A 19,291-nucleotide genomic window follows, 5' to 3' on the forward strand; every position below is an offset into this window, starting at 1 on the left:
CACCAAATCATACGCGACATGCCAAAGTTTGAAATGGAAGAAAGCGGAGTTGTCCCAGCTGAAATGGAATGAAAGGGTGAGACTCCACTTCAGCAACCCAGGGACATCTTGTAAAGTTCCGCAGAGGAGGATTTGAAGTCCAATGATCTACAACTCAGTTAATTTATCGCTCTCTCCCATTACTATTTCTGAGGTCAATGCCTGAACTTGAAAGAATTCTAATGGTGTTTTAATGGCTGTGAGGTTGTTTTTTCAGCGAAAATGCTCCTAGTAAATTCACAAAGATCTAAGCAAGAGTTTTGGTTCTGTTTCTTATGCAATGTTTCTACTAATTGCTAAAATGAACAGATGTGATGTATAAGCACCATGAGTACCATGTAAATATTTACATTTGAGTCAGAACTTAGAAAGAAAATCATAATGCTGTACCTTGCTATTCACTATACATAATTTTGGAAAATGTGATGAAGACAGTGTTCAGTTTGAGTTAGTGCAGGAGATGCTATAAGTATGTATTGTGCTTCATATAGAACAAAAATTGCTGGCCTGTTAGTATGTAAAGACAAAAATTACTTGTCTGTGCTTGTATGATATCAACATAAAATATATTTAAAATAGCTTTCTTTTTTTTTTTTTTTTTACTTTTTCATCTGGTAAAATAGCTTTCCAATAGAAACTTCATTCAGTTTCAACTGGATAAACATCTAGATGTCTTCTTTACCCAGGTATGTATATTTCCTGATTCAGTTTCAGTATGTATTTTCAGGGAAAACCACTTACTAAAGTATTAAAGAAATATTTGCTGTTCAGCCATATAACAATGATGTCCTCCTTACCACCGTTAGGAGGCTCTCAAACCTAGCTCTGCAAAAGCTAGGAAAATTGAGTAAAATAGACATGATTCCTATTCTCCTAGAAGTTTATAATCAGACTCTACATACATATTGTCAATTATCTAGATTTGCCAAATACAACAGTCTCCTGACAGCACCACAGCTCTGGCCGTATTACATCACCCAATGTAATTATTATTTAAAATAAAAAAGTTTATATAATGCAGGGATTTTATACCCTCAAAACCACCCTTTTCTCTTCCACAGTGTTAAAGGGATTACACTATTTTCATTCATTCAACAAAGATATAGTACTTGTTGCTATGTGTCAACACTGTTTTCGTGATGGGGATATGGCAAGAGAGCTTACACTGTAGTAAGTAGGTACATATCATATATGCACAACAAATTAATATTAGGTAGTGATTTATTATATTGTCAAGGTGAGATAAGTGACATGAAAAATACAGCATTTAATATAATGTCATTTAATATTAATATAATTCAATATATTAGATTTAATACAATGTCATTTAAATATGTCAGGTAGACACATGAATATTTAATGGCACGAAAAAAATACAACAGAATAGGGAAATAGAAATTGATGTGGGAGTGGCAGTGAGAGACGCTCTGGCACCCAGACTGGCGTGCAGTGGCATGATCTCGGCTTACTGCAGCCTCTGCCTCCCGGGTTCAAGTGATTCTCGTGCCTCAGCCTCCTCAGTAGCTGGGACTACAGGAGCGTGCCACCTCGCCCAGCTAATTTTTGCATTTTTAGTAGAGACGGGTTTCACCATGTTGGCCAGGATGGTCTTGATCTCCTGACCTTGCGATCCTCCCACCTCGGCCTCCCAAAGTGCTGGGATTACAGGCGTGAGCCACCATGCCTGGCGAGAGGTGCTCTTTTAAATAGGATGATCCTTGAAGACTCCCGTACACAGTATCTGAATATAAATGTGAATTAAGTGGGAGTAAGTTATGTGAGGGTCTGCTGGAAGTACATTTTTCTTGGTAAAATGAACAGCAACTGAGTAAATGTTGAGAATACAGGTATGTCAAGAACAGTCAAGAGACTTGGTGCCTGGAACCAAATGCTTAAAAGGAAGCACATAGGAGATACATTCAGAGTTAGGCAGGGGCCACATCATGCAGGTCTTACACAGGGCAGGCATGGTTTGGAATTTTATTATGAGTGAAACAGGAAGTCATGTGGATGCTATACTATAGGTAGGCAAGAGTGGAAGCAAAACCAGCTAGGAGGCCAGTGCATAATCAAAGCTAAAGGGGATGGTGGTAGGCAGCAATGGAAGTGAGAAAAAGTAAACAGGTTGGGATACATTTTGAAAACAGAGATGACAGAACTTGCTAATAGATTAGCTGCAGAGAGTGAGGGAAAGGAAAGAATGAATACTAAGTTTCTGACCTGTACAACTGGATGAATAGAGATGACCTTTACTGAGACAGAAAAGACTGGGGAAGGAGCTGATTGTGAAGGTTGCTAGGGTTACATGTCCCCTTCAAAACTCATGTTGAAATTTAATCCCCAATGTGGCAATATTGAGAGTGGGGGGCCTTTAGGAGGTGATTCAGTCATAAGGGCTCATTTATGGATGAATGAATGAATGGCTCAATGGTTATCGTGAGAATGGGCCTGCTTGTTTTATAGAAAGAGTAAGAGAGACCTGAGCTAGCATGTGAACCCATGCAGTCCCCTCACCATGTGATCCCTGCACCGCCTCAGGACACTGCAGAGAGTTCCCACAAACAACAAGTCCCTCACTAGATGTGGCCTCTCGACCTTAGACTTCTCAGTCTCCATAACTGTAAAAAAAAAAAAAAAAAAAAAAAATCCAGTCATTTCTTTATAAATTACCCAGTTTCAGTTCTGTTGTAAGCGGCAGAAAATGAACTAAGACACAGGGACAATCAATAGCTGTACTTAGGATTGTAAGTTGCCTGTCAGAAGATATGTCAGGTGGGCAGGTAGACATACAAGTCTGAAAACTGGTGAGGAGGTCAGAGTATTTAAATCTATGAAAATTTGAAGAGAAACACAGACCTCTGGTAGAGAAAAAAGAACGCAACCAGCCAGAGCCCCAGGATGCTTCTACATTGAGAGGATCAGGAGCTGCGAGTGTGTAGGAGCCAAATTGGGCACAGTGCCCTGGAAGCCGAGGGAAGGAATTGTTTCAAGATAAAGAGATTGTTCGGCTGTATCAAAAACTACATTTTGGGTAAATGGAAAAAAATGACGTTGTTGCTAAATTTGTCATGGTAAACAGTGATAATGAGAATGGTGAAGTGAAGTGGTGGGTTGGAAACCCTGACAGGAATGCGCTGAGGATAAAATAAGAGGTGAAGAAGGAGCAGCTAGCAGAACTGGCTGTTCCAAGATGTTTGGCTAGATCAATGGACTCCAAAAAGGATGGTTTTCTTTTGTTTTGCTTTATTAAGAAGTGAGGACTGCAGAACTCTCAGCATGAAATGACTCCATCCAAACGTTTGCACTAAGAGACAACCCAACTCTAGCATGGCTCCTAGCAGCATAAGGCCCTGTCTCCTGGATGCTCCCTCCCCCTCCCCATTAAAATGCCTGCTTTTCTTATTTTCTTAAAAGGGGTTACAACTGAGAATCCTTCTTTTTCTCTGTAAGGTGTATATATGTCTCCCATAACTCAGGAGTGTCTTTCTCAAAGACAACAGCGCCCCTCAGGAAGAATGGAGCCTCTGTCTCCCAGTATTTATGGAGGACGGAATCCTAACTTCGATAGTTGCCAGGTAGAGTATACAGCTGGCCCAATCGCACTTTCACTGATCAACCTCTTGTAATTTTTTACTTCCCTGACTCTACTGAACGTCTTCTCACCCCTTCCTACTCCCTTCACAACACCCAGTCACCTCTGCACAAGCTGGAATCGAGCTCAGCCCTTTCCCCTATTGTCAGCAATTACTGAAGAAGATCTGTTTTCACTGTTTTGACTAATGTCTGACCTTGTTTATCTTTGACAGTAGGGAGAGATTGCGGCATATGGGCAGGTGGATGGAATCACTCCAACAGAGAGAAGAATGATGGTATAGGAGAGAGACTAAGGTAATTTGGGGACTCGAGACCTTGAGTAGGCAAGGGTCCCTGTATACGGCATGAGATTGGCAGTCCATCAGCTGCGTGAGGAATGCGGTCTAGGGCTTAGGGTACCAGTAGGATAGTAGCGTTAATGGCAAGAAACCTGGAAATTTTCTCAGGAATGCTTCTAGATTTTAACTGAGGTAAGGGGCCAGGCCATAAACTGAGAGTGACGAAGAGAAGGAAGCTTTTAGAAGTCTGAGGAAAAGAGAACATTGTGAAATAGTTGTCTTAGAAAGTGGGAAAGCAAATTGGCAAAGGAAATGCTTTGTTTTCTATCACTGCAACCGCTATCAAAGCCCCAGGACAATAAGACTCACAAGTGAGATGATTGAGTTTTCTTGCTTTATACATAAAGTGTTGTGGCTGCCTGGCCAACAGCCTTTCTCTGGCCCAGCCTTTCTACCTTTTTAGACCTAAGCTTGCCTCCCACTACCGGTGCTGAAATTCCAGAAACTTGCTTTCCTACTAGTCTTTCTTTCAACTAAGTCTTTGCTTATTATCTTTTTTGGCCAAGGAGACCGGAAAAGAAATCCATTCTCGGGGGTGGGACTCTTCTTGGAATTATTTTCTTCATTGATGAGAGGGAGATGCTCTAGGAGAAGTGCCTGCTCCTGTCTTGTGGCCTTTGAATTCTGTGACATGGGGTGTGGGGTGTGGCTGTGACAGCCACCTCACAAGGGTGAGTGGAAGCAGAGACTGTGCAGACTCAGTGGATCCAGAGATCTGCACTGTGAACCTGCTGACACCTCTGCCCTGGAATTGTGTTACTTTAGTTTTATTGACCTTTAACCACTTTTAACTCAGTGTTCTTTTACTTGAAACCAAACCATCCAAGCAGATACAAAATGTGGCTGTAGGTAAATAAATTAGGAAATCAGGCCACAACCAGTGATATTCAGAACATATAATAGACCAACATCACAATTATATTGTTCTTTTAAATGTTGAGACAGAGTAAGGCAAATGGTTTAAATACTTTGAATTCTTCTACATTATATAAATAGAAAATCTAATTTACTATATTGAATTGTTAGTATTCCACCTTTAAATTTCATAGTGTATCACACAAGGTCTAATATTAACATACCCTAAATTCACTTAATTCATACATGCATGCATTCTATAGCTGAAAGTAATAACTTGAATAGAGGAGAGATATATGTGTGAAATACTTTTACTTATAATTGTTTTAAGAAAGAAATTATTATTGAAGTTATAATTGCCAGAGATCACTAAGCTTAAGATCTAAAGTTAGAGGACCATAGCCTATAATATTGAGCTGCTATTAAAGAACAATTGCATTTTTCCACAATCCTTTCCTGTTTCTCTGCTGTGAATAAATTATCGTTATCAAAATATAAGGATCTCTGTGGATTTCACAGAAGATCAGTACTTCTCTAAGCCTATATGCCTTTAATTTTAGATTAAATACTTGTGGGGATTGTGGAAGTGGGGATAAAGAAACTTATAACAACAATAACAACAAAAAACCCTGGACTACTGTGGTTTCCTAGCACTCTTGGCTACTACCACCTAGCTCTTCTGAGTTTCTGATGTTGGATAGAGCATTATAATTATGTACATATTGCAATCTTCAGAATGCCCTTTACAGTCTTGTAAAAGAAGATTTGTTAACTACATTTAAGGATAAACACCTTTTGAAAAAGGAGCACTTCCTTTCTTTAAAGTGTTATAGAACCCCTATCAATCTCAAAATAAATTACCTGCAGAGGTAGAGAAGAAAACAATCCCCTTTATGGTAAACTGCTTTTCTTCAATGAGTTAGAATGCCTCAGCTATTGAAAGCTTTATAGCTTTATTTGTTGGAAACATGGCAGAAATAACTCATATAAATTCTATTTGTATAAACTGCTGTTTCTATTGCTACAAGTGTTTTAGCTGATGTTTTATGTATTTGATCTTTATGTAGTGTCCCATTAATGCCAAAAAGAATTGCATAGACAGAATGAGATCACCTCCACGAGTTTTCTAAGGAACAGATTTAGCATGGAAATACTTGCCAAGAATAATCCACAGCATGCTCTGGGAAATCAGTATTGGAATTAAAAGTCACAGCCAGTTCAGCCTCTTATTTTTTTGCATTTGTAGTCCCCTAGATTAAATTATGGAGAATGTGAATCATTGAAAGAAGAATGCATGTCAGAATTGTGTTTTCATAATACTCTCTGGGATATACATTTGTTTACTTGGGCTAGTTTGCAACAATGTAAAGTTTTAAAGGTTAAATTGAGAAAATTCAGAACTAGGACAACCTGTGATTCTGTATTTTATTCCCTGAGACTTCAATATTTTATAAGAATAAAATTTAGAGGAGGCAGAATCGCAGTAAACAATTAAAATTTTTCTTACTGCATCTCAATAAGACCACTGGCAACCCAAACACATAAACATCCAGGTGAAGAAAATGTCTAACTTTTTACAGATCTATCAACACATTGCAAATTATACAGCATCTATATTTTAAAACAAATTTCATTTCTTAGAATTTATAATCCTCAGGAACTAGGTCCAAATATTTTGCTACATTAGTATTGTTATTAATAACCAAAAATAGAAAGTGGGGAGAATTATGTAAATTGTTAATAAAAGAAAATTTGGCTAAAGAAGAAAGTAGTAAAACTGTACATTGGAATACTATGTATGCTTTAAAACTTATTGAACAGGTTGGGTACGGTGGCTCATGCCTTAATCCCAGCACTTTAGGAGGCCGAGGCAGGTGGATCACTTGAGGTCAGGAGCTCAAGACCAGCCCAGCCAACATGGTGAAGACCCGTCTCTAATAAAAATACAAAAATTAGCCGGGTGTGGTGGCAGGTACCTGTAATCCCAGCTACTTAGGAGGCTGAGGCAGGAGAATCGCTTGAACCTGGGAGGTGGAGGTTGCAGTGAGCGGAAACTGAGCCACAGCACTGCAGCCTGGGTAATAGGGTGACACTCTGTTCAAGAAAAAAAAAAAAAAAAACTATTGAACAAAAGCTTAAATGACATGGAAATATATTTGCAATACGTGTGCAAGCATGTGACAAAACACTATGTAAAATACTATGTGCACTTGTGTATTGTTGGAGTAATGGCTGTCTCTCCCACCTGGGAAAAAACTTCATTTTGTTCATTATGTCCAGTACAATGCCTGGCACATCGTAATCAATGAGTAAATATTTGTTTATATATAGTGTATATTTCCCTCTCCTCATAATGAGATTACTGAGATTTATGATTAATGAGATACATAAGATTATTTTCTTATTTTTTATGTTTTTCTAAAATTTTTCACAATGAGTATGCATATCTTTTATAAATACCAAGCTACAATGCAGGTTTGCCATCTGTGTATTTCACATAGTTCCTTTTTCTGCCATCATTTAGAACAATATATGTCACTAATTTTTAACTACCAACCTGAGTTTAACTACCAACCTGAAATATAAAAGAGGTCAACAAAGGAAAGATGAAGTAGAAGAACAATGCAGAGCAAATCTGCTGCTGAGGCATCCCCTGGAAGTTTCTGCCTTGATATTTGTGTTGGCAGAGGTGGGCTTTTTAAAAATGTAAATTGAACTTTTATTTCCTCAGAAAGCTCTTGGACAAGATCTTCATATTTATATTTGTCCACTACTGCCTTCTCTCTGCTTTGTTTTGATCTTTAGAGTCAACTTTATTGATGAATTGCACTCATTTTAAATGTACAGTGTAATTAGTTTAACAACTGTATAATGTACACCTGTGTAACTACAGCCAGAATCGAGATTTAAGACACATCACCTCCAAAAATCCTCCTATGACCCTTTCCATTCAACCTCTTTCTCTAATGGCCACCAATCATTTTCTGATCAGCTTTCAGTACTTATAGATTCGTTTTGCCTGTCCTAATATGTAAAAAGACTCATACTTTTTTTAAGTACATACTCATACTTTTTTTAAGTATGTAAAACGTACATACCTTTTTTTAAGTCCGACTTCTTTTGTTTAATTAATTTTTTGAAATTTATCTATACTTTTGCGTATATTGACAGTTCATTGCATTTTATTGCTGCATAGTCTTCCATTGTGAAGATACTCAATAGTTTCTGTGATAAATTCCCACTGGATGGATTTGTGAGTTGTTTTCAGTTTGTAGCTATTATAAATAACATCTGTATGAATATTTAAAAACAAATTTTGTGTGGGTGTGTGTTTATTCCTTTTTGCATAAATATAAATATCTCAGAGACCACTTGTTCAGCTGTATGATATATTTAATTTTATAAGAAAAGACCAAAACATTTTCCAGTGTGCTTGTAATGCAGACATTCTCTCCAATAATGTGAGAGTTCTAGTTGCCTTAGATTCTTGCCAACACTTGATATTGCCTTTTCAATTCTAGCAATCCTAATGGGTGTGTTCTGGTATTTCAGTGTGGTTTTAATTTGCATCCATTAAGATACTCATATTTTCCCTTTATTCTGCTAATATGGCGAATTACACTGGTTAATTTTCAAATGTTAAACCAACTTTATATTTGTGAGATATGTTCTGTTTCTTAATGATTTTTTAATCTTTTAATATGTTGCTGGATTCATTATATTAAAGATTTTCACATTTTGTTAAAGATTTTCATATGTTTAGGCTGTAGTGTCTTTGTCTACATGATAAATCTGTCCTTATTAAATGAGTAGGGATAGGTTTTTCTTTTGCTTAAAGCAGTTTGTGTAGGATTAGTAACATTGACAGGTGAAGCCATCTGGGCCTGTGTTGTTCTTTGTAGTAGCTATAAGGTTATTCAGATGTTTTATTTCTTCTTTTCTGAATTTAGGCAATATATGTCTTTAGATAATTTCATTTCATCCAAGTGATTGAATGTATAAAACAGCATAAAATTGCTCATAATACCTCTATTAACTTTGTGATATTTGCAAGGTCTGTAGTGATATCTCCTTTTAGATTTCTGATATTACTAATTTATGTCTCCTCTTTTTTGCACTACTAGTCTATAATTTATCAATTTTATTGATCTTTTAAAAGAACCAACTTCTTGTTTCATTAGTGTTCTTTATTTTGTATTCCTATTTCTTGCTTTCTTTTTTTTGGATTTATATTGCTCTTCATTTGCTAACTTTCTTGGGTCATCGAGTTTAGATCTTTTGTGTTTTATAATGTAACCATTTAAAACTTTTAATTTTCTGTCTCAATACTATCACATAAATTTCTCTGTGTATTTTTTCTTTTTATTTAGTTGGAAATATTTTCCAATTTCCCTTCTCTTTACTTTTTAACCCATGTGTTAAAGAGAGAAGTACCATTTAATTCCCAAATACTTGGAGATTTTCCAGATTTTTTTTTTTTTTTTTTTTTTGAGACGGAGTCTCGCGCTGTGTCACCCAGGCTGGAGTGCAGTGGCGTGATCTCGGCTCACTGCAAGCTCCGCCTCCCAGGTTCACGCCATTCTCCTGCCTCAGCCTCCGAGTAGCTGGGACTACAGGCGCCCGCCACCACGCCCGGCTAGTTTTTTGTATTTTTAGTAGAGACGGGGTTTCACCATGTTAGCCAGGATGGTCTTGATCTCCTGACCTCGTGATCCACCCGCCTCGGCCTCCCAAAGTGCTGGGATTACAGGCTTGAGCCACCGCGCCCGGCCGATTTTCCAGATTTTTAAAAATTTATTTCTAGTTTAATTTTGTTGTGGTCTGAGTACATGTTCTGCATGATTCCACACTTTTGAAATCCATAGAATTTTTTAGTTATTTTAGTTATTTTATGGCCTAGCAAATGGTCTATCTTGGTTAACAGTCTAAGTGCACTGAAAAATATGATGTTATTTGCCTTATTGTATGGAGCATTCTATAAATGTCAACTAAGTCTAGCTCATTAATATTATTGTCCAAATATTTTATGTATTTCCTCATTTTTTTTGTCTACTTATTCTAACAGTGACAGAGAGGGGGTGTTGAAATCTTCATCTCATAAATTTGTCTTTTTTAAAGTTCTTTCAGTTTTTATTCCATGCATATTAATTGTCTTTAATTAGGTGCATACAGATTTAGGATTGGTAGGTCTTCTTAAGGAATTAACTTTTTACCATTATAAAATGGTCCTTCTTTACTGTGGATAATATTTCTTGTCCTGAGTTCCACTTTGTATACTAGGAATATAATCCCTCCAGTTTTCTTGTAATAAATATTTACATGGTATATATATTCTTCTGAGGTAAGGCTCCTCACACTTGAGGGCATTAGCTGCGGGGTCTGCCCACAGACCTTGACTCAAACGATGGATGAATAAAACGGACACTGACACACAGATATTCTGTTTTGCCAGTCCAGCTGAATGTCCGACTGCCTGCATACCAAGAGAGGCTTATCACTGCGGCTGGCCCTGAGCAGCTCACACTCTAGGCATTAATTTCGTATACAATTAACAACAGAATCTCTGAGTCAACACACTTGTGGATAATTAACATGGTTAAGAGAGTAGTTCTACGAATGATTAAAGCTCAGGTACTGTGGTCTGAAGTAAATACCATTAGGGGGCAATGTGCTTAGCCGACCTCCTCCCGAGAGGGTCATCTGGCTCAAAGGTTAGTTAATGAAGGTCGGGTAAACAGACTTAACTGGGGAAGCCTCTATTGTCCCTAGTATTTACCCTGTGACCTAATGCTCTAAGGTAAGAACCAGTTGCCTTCAGCTTGTTCAATTATTACAAGCTATGTAACCTTTCAGCCTTCCAAAAGGTTTGTGACTATTCCCTATAACTTTCCCTAATATTTCCCTTTAATATTACTGCCACCATTCTGATTGAATCCCAACATTCTTCTATCGTTATTTTAAATTGAACTGTTTTTTAAGGTGCATTTCTTGCAGATAGCATATACAGTTGAGACTTGAACAATGTTGGTTTAAACTACATAGGTGCACTAATACATGGAGTTTCTTCAATAAATATATTGGAAATTTTTTTTGAAGATTTGTGACAATTTGAAAAAACTCACTGGTGAAATACATAGCCTAGAAATATTTTAAAACTTAAGAAAAAGTTAGGTACATCATGAGTCACTAAAATATATGTAAATATTAGCCTATTGTATCATTTACTACCACAAAGTATACACATATCTATAATAAAAATTTAAATTTATCAAAACGTACACAAACACAGACCATACGTGGCGCCATTTGCAGTCAAAAGAAATGTAAACAATTTAAAGATTCAGTATTAAATCATAACCGTATAAAATTAACTGTAGTTCATACTGTAATAATTTCCTAGCCACCTGCTATTGCTGTTGTGGAGAGCTCAAGTGTTGCACATCTCTGCTTAAAATGCCATGTGATGTAATCAACTCTACCTGAGCAACTTATCTCTCTAGTAAAGAGCATATAACAATAAAAAGTGGTCTTTCACAGTCCTTGTGCATTTTTTAAATCATGTTTTGTGCAATATCTTAAACCTTTAGTAACATCATGGGACCCACACAAAGTTCCACCAGTGATGCTGGCAGTGCTCCTAAGAAAAGTCATGACATTACAAGAAGAAGTTGATTGCTTGATAGATACTGTAGATTGAGGTCTGCAGCTGCGGTTGCCACCGGTGGTTGCCACCAGTTCAGACAGATGATTCATCTTGTAAACAGACCATAGAGCTTACGGTATCTAAATACAGGATAGTACTCTTCCTTATGACTTTCTTTTTCTTTTCTCCAGCTGACTTTATTTTAAGAAAACAGTATATAACACACATAACATACAAAATATGTGTTAATTGACTACGTTATCTATAAGGCTTTGGTCAACAGTAAGATAGTAGTAGTTAAGTCTTTGGGGAGTGAAAAGTTATATTTGGATTTTTTGCAGTGTAAGGGTTGGTGGCCCTGACCCCCACATTGTTCATCTGTAGTTAGGTTTTGCTTTTTTATTCCATCTATAAATCTCTGTCTGCTAATTAGAGTGTTTAGACCACTTTTATTCAATGGAATTATCAATTATCAATTATTCAATGACGGGTCCAAGACCGTCTTGCCATTTGTTTCCTATTGATCCCATGTGTTTTGTTCCGTCCTACCTGACTTCTTGGATTCGGTACTTTTTAATTTTTAGTATTTGATCTCTACTATTGGCTTATTAGCTATGACTTGTTATATTTTCCATTGTTTACTCTAGAGTTTACAATATACCTCTTCAAATTATTATCATCTACCTTCAAATGATATTATATCAGTTTCTGTATACTGTAAGCAACTTACAAAAATAGTGGTTCCTTTCCCTCTTCTCACTCTTTGTGCCATTGTTGCTATACATGTTGCTTCAACATATGTCAGAAACCCTTCATTACACTGTTGTTAATTTTTTCTTGAAGTCAATAAGATCATTTTTTTTAATTTAAAGGAAAATATTCTTGTGTGTCTACCCATCTTTCAGCTATTTTAAACACTCTTCATTCCTTTGTGTAGATTCAAGTTTTCATTTGGTATAGCTTTCTTGAGTCTAAAAAGTTCTGGACATCTCTTACAGGCAGGTCTTCTGGTAAAACAAACAAACAAAAACAAAAAACAAAAAACAGTCTCTCATCTTTTGTTTATCCAAAAAGTGTTTTTATTTCACTATCATTTTATAGGATATTTTCACTGAATATAGAATTCTAAGCTGCAGTTATTTTACTTTCAGTTATTTAAAGCTGGTTTCATAGTTTCCTGGCTACAATGTTTCTGATATGAAGTTCTGAGTTTATTCTTATATTTGTTCCTCTGTATATAATGTCGATATTATCTGTCTGCTTTTAACATTTATTATTTATTTTTCTTTTTCAGCAATTTGATGATTATGATGCACCATGGATTCATTTTCTTTGTGTTTTTCATGGTCGAGCTTCTTGGATGTGTGGATTTCTGGTTTCCAACAAACTTGAAAAATTTTGTGACTGTTTTGTCTTCTTTTTTTTTTTTTTCTGTTACTCTCCCTTCTTTCGAGGCTCTAACTGCACACATATTAGAGCATTTGCTCTTATCCTACAGTTCAATAAGGCTCTATTCTTTTTTTTGTTTTTCTCAGTCTTTTCTTTTTTCTATTTTTGGGCAGTTTCTATTGTCTATAGTCAAGTTAATTGATTTTCTTCTGCAGTGTCTTCTTCTGTGAATTTTATGTTGAACATTGACGTTTTTATATCTAAGCATTCCATTTATTTGTTTATCTTCCGTTTCTCTTCATTGTGTTGATTTATTTAAATTCTTAAGCATATTCTTAATAACTATTTAAAGTTCTTGTCTGATCATTCCATTATTTCTGTCATTTTGAGGTCTCTTTCTCTTGATTCATTTCTCTCCTGGTCACATTTTCCTTCTTCACATGCCTAGTACTTTTCATTGGGTGCTAGGTGTTGTTAGTATTACATTATTGAGTTTGAATTCAGGTATTTGTTATTTTAACAGTATTGACTTTGTTTGACCTGGCAGGTAACTTTTGCATCAACTTAATCCTTTGGAAGCTTGTTTTGAAGATTTTCAGGGGTAGTCTGGTAGAGTCTTTAATCTAGAGCTATTTAAGCTCTACCACAAAACCTAACCCTTTCAGACTCTCTGTTGAATGCCTTGGATATTTAAGTCTCTTCATTCTAGATGGCTGTAGTTTTAAGGTCTACCAGTCCTTAGTGAGCTGTTTTTGTCTAACTTTGTGGACTTTGTCTATGTATGCACAGCCTAGAATTCAACAACAGAATCAAGAGATGCCATGAAGATTTCTTTGTTTCTTTCCATCTGTCCTGCAAATTTTAATGTCCTCAGAAGCCTGGGACTCTAATCTCTATCTTCTCAACACACTTAAAACTCCACGCCCTCCCCGAATTCTCCCTTCCTACACTACTTTCTAGAAAGTGTCCCTAGGCAGAAAGCCAATGACTCACTTCATTTCATTCCCTCAGGCATCATAGTCCTTGTCAGGCCTCTGAGCCCAAGTCAAGCCATCGCATCCCCTGTGACTTACACATATACACCCTGTATATGTGCCTGAAGTAACTGAAGAATCACAAAAGAAGTGCAAATACCCTGCCCCGCCTTAACTGATGACATTCCACCACAAAAGAAGTGAAAATGGCCGGTCCTTGCCTTAAGCGATGACATTACCTTGTGAAATTCCTTTTCCTGCCTCATCCTGGCTCAAAAAGCTCCCCCACACTGAGCACCTTGTAACCCCCACTCCTGCCTGCCAGAGAACAACCCTCCTTTGACTGTAATTTTCCTTTGCCTACCCAAATCCTATAAAACGACCTCACCCTTATCTCCCTTTGCTGACTCTCTTTTCAGACTCAGCCCGCCTGCGCCCAGGTGATTAAAAAGCTTTATTGCTCACACAAAGCCTGTTTGGTGGTCTCTTCACACGGACGCGCATGACAGTCCTGTGTTGCATGTTGTCCAATGTCTGAACACTGTTGTTTCATGTATTTTGTCAAATTTTCAAATTGTTTATGAAGACAGGCAAGCCCAATACCATTTATTCTGCCATGGTTGAAGAAGTTTAGTCTGTACTTTGCTGCAATTTTGACTTTTGTTTTTCCAAGACAGACCTGCAAGGAGGCAGCCCTGACATAATTTGCCAGTGGACTGTTGACGAAAAAAGTCAAACTCTGTAAAATATTTGAAGAGATCTATTCTAAGTCAACTATGAGTGACCATGACCCTAAACACAGCCTTCAGGAGGTCCTAAGCACATGTGCCCAAGGTGGTAGGGGGTAAAGCTTGGTTTTATCCATTTTAGGGAGGCATGAGACATCAACCAAATACATTTAAGAAATACATTGGAGTCAGGCGCAGTGGCTTATGTCTGTAATTCCAGCACTTTGGGAGGCCAAGGCAGGTGGATCACTTGAGGTCAGGAGTTTGAGACAAGCGTGGCCAAATTGGTGAAACCCCATCTCTACTAAAACTACAAAAATTAGCCAGATGTGGTGGTGCATGCCTATAATTCCAGCTACTCAGGAGGCTGAGGCAGAACTGCTTGAACACAGGACGTGGAGGTTGCAGTGAGCCAAGATCATGCCACTGCATTCCAGCCTGGGTGACTGAGTGAGACCCTGTCTCAAAAATAAAAAAACAAAGAAAGAAAGAAATACATTGGTTTGGTCCAGAAAGGCAGGACAATTCAAAGTGGGGGTGGGGTGGAGTGGATTTCCAGGCTATAGGTAAATTTAACATTTTCTGGTTGACAACTGGTTGAGTTTGTCTAAAGACCTGGGATCCACAGAAAGGAAATGTTCAGGTTAAGATGAAAGATTATGGAGACCAGGGTTCTTTTGAAGTCTTAACAGTGACTGCCCTTAGAGACAATAGTTGACAATAATTGTTTCCTATTCAGATCTTTAAAAGATGGTAGACTCTTAGTTAATCTCTTGAGGACTGAGTGGGCCTAGAAGAAAAAGGTCTAGCTATGTTAATAGGGATTCTTTACAGCTGCAAATTTTCCCCCACAAAGGACAGCTGTGCAGGGCCATTTCAAAACATGGCAAAGAAACACGTTTTGGGGTAAAATATTTTGACTTTCTTCTTTGTCACATAATGTTATACCACGGTCAGATTGGAGAATAAGTCATGACATATAGGGTTAAATAAAACCTCCTTGATGAGAATTTATGGTTTGTAGGGCAAGACTCCCCAGACCCCTTAGATGGGAATTTGGGCAAGATAGAAAAAAAAAAAAACAAAAAAAAAAAAACAAAAAAAAAAAAACAGAACTTAGTCCTCAAGATGATCACATTCATTCACTTTACTAAGGGAATGAGAAAGAGTAGCAAGAGAAGCCCAGCAAAGGCCTTGGAGAGGCCACAAGAGGCAACACAATGAACACAAACTGGGGTGAGAACAATTATAAAAGTGATCAGAAGTGAACTGAGATAAATCATATAGCCTGTTGGATATAAAATACTTCAGGAATAAATGCTCAGTGCCATGAAGTAAAACCAGTACCCAGGCAAAAGTTTAATTCTCTCAGCAAGGCAATTTACTTCTGCAGAAGGGTGCCACTTGTGTCAATCAAGACCACAAGAGCACAGGGAACAAAGGAGATTAGGGGTTTTTAAATCCTTAACGCAATCCCTACCTCTGTGTCCTTCCCTCATGGGCTGGGGTCAGACCGTACAATCTGAGCTGACCTGATTGGCTACTTGTACATATTTTTCTAAATATAGAAGGGGAGGGGGACTTGAGGTACAGAGGTGGAGCATGTGAGACGTGCAGTTTCAGGGGAACAATGGGTGCAGGTAACCAAGGGAACAGATGTGAGTCATTGATTAGAGCTGATGGGAAAGGGGTAGGCTCTTTTACGGTAACTAGGGGGCAAGGAGGAACAGGAAAGTTGAGTTTGAGAACAAAAGACAAGGAAGTTAGCCGGATACATTTTTGGAGAGAAACTCGGAGAAATTCATTGTATCTTACATAACCCAAAGTTATCAGTTTATCAAAACGAAAACTACAGCTTAGTAAAGTTGTTATTTGCTCATTGATACACAAATAATTAATATCAGAGACTTATTCTAAATCTTTATCCAAAATTCTGCCTATAATAGAAACTGACAATATCTTCAACAGCCCATAATCCTTAACAAGAAATCAAACTTATTCCATCCTAGGAAATGTTCTGGGGAAACTGTGGTCCACGAAGACTATCTGTCTTAGTTCTATAGCAATCTATGCTTTTAAATGGCAGGAAGGCCCACCCAAGCCTCATCCCCAGTAATAGCTTGGTAGTCTATTAGACTTCCTCTTGAGTCTAGGCTTGGAAGATATCACCTCTACTTTTTTTTTTTTTTTAATAAAGAAGTCACATCAGGCTAACGGATAACCAAAGGAATGACCTGTGGTGTCCTTCTGACCCTCATATAGACCACACCCTTCAGAAGGTCCTTAAATTCAACCCATTTGTCTATGACAATGGCAAGTAATTGATAATCAGGAGTGGGTTGGCTTTTGGGGTCTCACCTATAAATCTCTGAATTGACAGACTGAGTTTTGCAGAACCCTGCAAAGAGTAGGTCCAGTAGTTTTGATAGGCCTAATATGATTTCCCACCTACTTCTTAATAAGAATTCAGGTTTTTACTGGTCTGTCAGTGAATGTTTGGGTAACTTGATAGCAAGGTAATATAATTCTAATATTCAAAGGCAAAAATTAGGAGTTGGTGATCCTAACTGCACTCTGTACCTTCAGTGTTGGGACTCAGAATTATTCATTTACTTGTCTACCTCCTCATCTCTTTATCAGAAGTGGGAGGCTGCTAGAGATCAGGGTTGGGATGTGCAAGGGTCCAGGTGTCAGCTGATGGGCTGAAACTGGAAAAATCAAGTTGCACTGGGGTTGCTTGATTTGGTTCTGAAAAGAAGGAAAAATAATTTCTAAAAATAGATAAAGAAAAAAGTGAAGAAAGGCAGGATTTGTTTTCTTTTATGGTAGTGAATAGACTGGAATCTTTCTTGACTCTTCCTTCTTACCCTCAATCTCAGCATGCAATTAATTTATGATTCCTTTCCACCCAAAATCTGTTACTTACTCTCAGTTCAACTTGCAATCTTCTAATCCGTGCCTGCTTATCTCTTGCCTGGACATTTGTGATAGTCTTATCTCTTGACCCTTATTCTTTTCCTTCTGCAGTTCACCCTCAATACTGCTACTGTAAGTTAACTTGTCAAATCAATGCTCAGAAACCCTAAGTGGATTCCCATTAGAAGTAAGATAATATTCAAACTTAACTTCATTCTAAGTCCTTAAAAATTCTATCTGTCATCAATGCCTCCAGCTCAACAACGTGCCCCATGCTCCAGCCTTAAATACCATTCCCCCAACGTGCCATTCACGTTCCTTTTCTCTGGTCTTTGTTCCTAGTATTCCCACTATCCATAAAGCCCCTTCTTTAGTTTCACAAAGTTCTATTTATTTTCAAGGTTCTTTTGGCCCGTACTTCCTCAGTGAAGCCTGCTCACAACTTCCCAAGAAAGAATACCGTTTATCTGAAATTATGTAACTTTTTAACAACCACTAGAACACTTGCCCTGAGTTACTGTTCAATGGGTCTGCCTACCTTCTACGTATCTTTATTTCTCTATCATGTAGCACACAGGAAGTGATCATTAACATCTATTTAAATAAATCAAATTGCATAAGAGTTCACGATGAAGGCACATTGTAATCTAAAATAGGTATGACTGATGCCTGGAATCCATATAGCTATATCAGATTACAGGATACTTGTGAAAGTTCTTTGGTGATGTAGCTAATCAGGGGATTATGCAGGTGATGTGAGGGTGAGTGGAGCCAATTCTTTTCATTAACTAGAATTATTATAAAATGTAGTACTGGAAATGACTTGAAAAATCATCTAATCTCAGTATGATTTCAACTCTTATGCTTATACTAGTTGTTTGGTGGAGACTCCCTGGGGTACTACATTAGGGATTCTCTGGTCATGCACAAAGGACAATTACTAACATGCTCTGACATGTAAGTAATGTTTCACATGTGTATTTGTGAAAAGAGAGTGGAGGGGGGAAGTACTAGTGTGTGAACCTAATAGTTGCCAGTCCCTGATGACTAATCTATATGTTTCTTTAGGTCCACAATTTAAACATCTTAGAAATATCCATTTCTATCACATTTTTAAGACTTCCATATAAAAACAAAACAAATCTTGCTATATGATTTGCTGTAGTATATAATTTTTAATATATAAAGATTTGTGTCCTCTTTAATCCATAACTATGCTGTGGGTTAACAAAGCCTCCTTAACTCTGCCTTTGGGAAACATAGAAGCCTGTGTTATAATTCATGTAGGAGCTAGCTATGGTTTGGATATTTGTTCCCTACAAATTTCATGTTAAAATTTGATCCCCAGTGTTGGAGATGGGACCTAGTGGGAGGTGTTTGGGTCACAGGGATGGATCTCTCATGAATGGCTTGGTACCATTATCACAGGAGTGAGTTTTTGCTCTACTAATTCCCACAAGAACTGGTTGGTAAAGCCTGGCACCTCCCTCCCCTCTCTCTTGCGCCTTCTCTTGCCATGTGATTTCTGCATGCCAGCTCCCCTTCACCCTCTGCCATTAGTGTTCCACTGAGAATAGCCTGAGCCCTCACCAGAAGCAGATGCTAGTGCCATGCTTTCTGTATAACCTGCAGAACTGTGAGCTAAATAAGCCTCTTTTCTTTATAAACTACTCAGCCTTAGGTCTTCCTTTATAGCAACACAAATGGACTAAGACAGAGCTCCTACAAACCTGAAGGTCACTGTTATTTTTCCCCACTATTTCTGTTTTCATCCATCCATTACCCCATTACCCATCTGTATTAGTCAGGTTTCTC

The 19,291-nt window shown here is 37.7% G+C and overlaps 1 long non-coding RNA gene across 1 annotated transcript in view; it reads left to right on the top strand.

The window, feature by feature from the left end:
• The first annotated feature begins 402 nt into the window (after window positions 1-402).
• The window catches only part of LOC106999774 (uncharacterized), a 28,464-nt gene continuing 9,575 nt past the window's right edge, over window positions 403-19,291 (top strand). The window contains exons 1-3 of the long non-coding RNA XR_013396899.1: window positions 403-725; window positions 3,490-3,614; window positions 3,846-3,927. This is a non-coding gene — a long non-coding RNA (uncharacterized LOC106999774). The remainder of the gene's footprint in view (window positions 726-3,489; window positions 3,615-3,845; window positions 3,928-19,291) is intronic.

The sequence above is a fragment of the Macaca mulatta genome, chromosome 8 (genome assembly GCF_049350105.2).
Source record: "Macaca mulatta isolate MMU2019108-1 chromosome 8, T2T-MMU8v2.0, whole genome shotgun sequence".
Classification (NCBI taxonomy): domain Eukaryota; kingdom Metazoa; phylum Chordata; class Mammalia; order Primates; family Cercopithecidae; genus Macaca; species Macaca mulatta.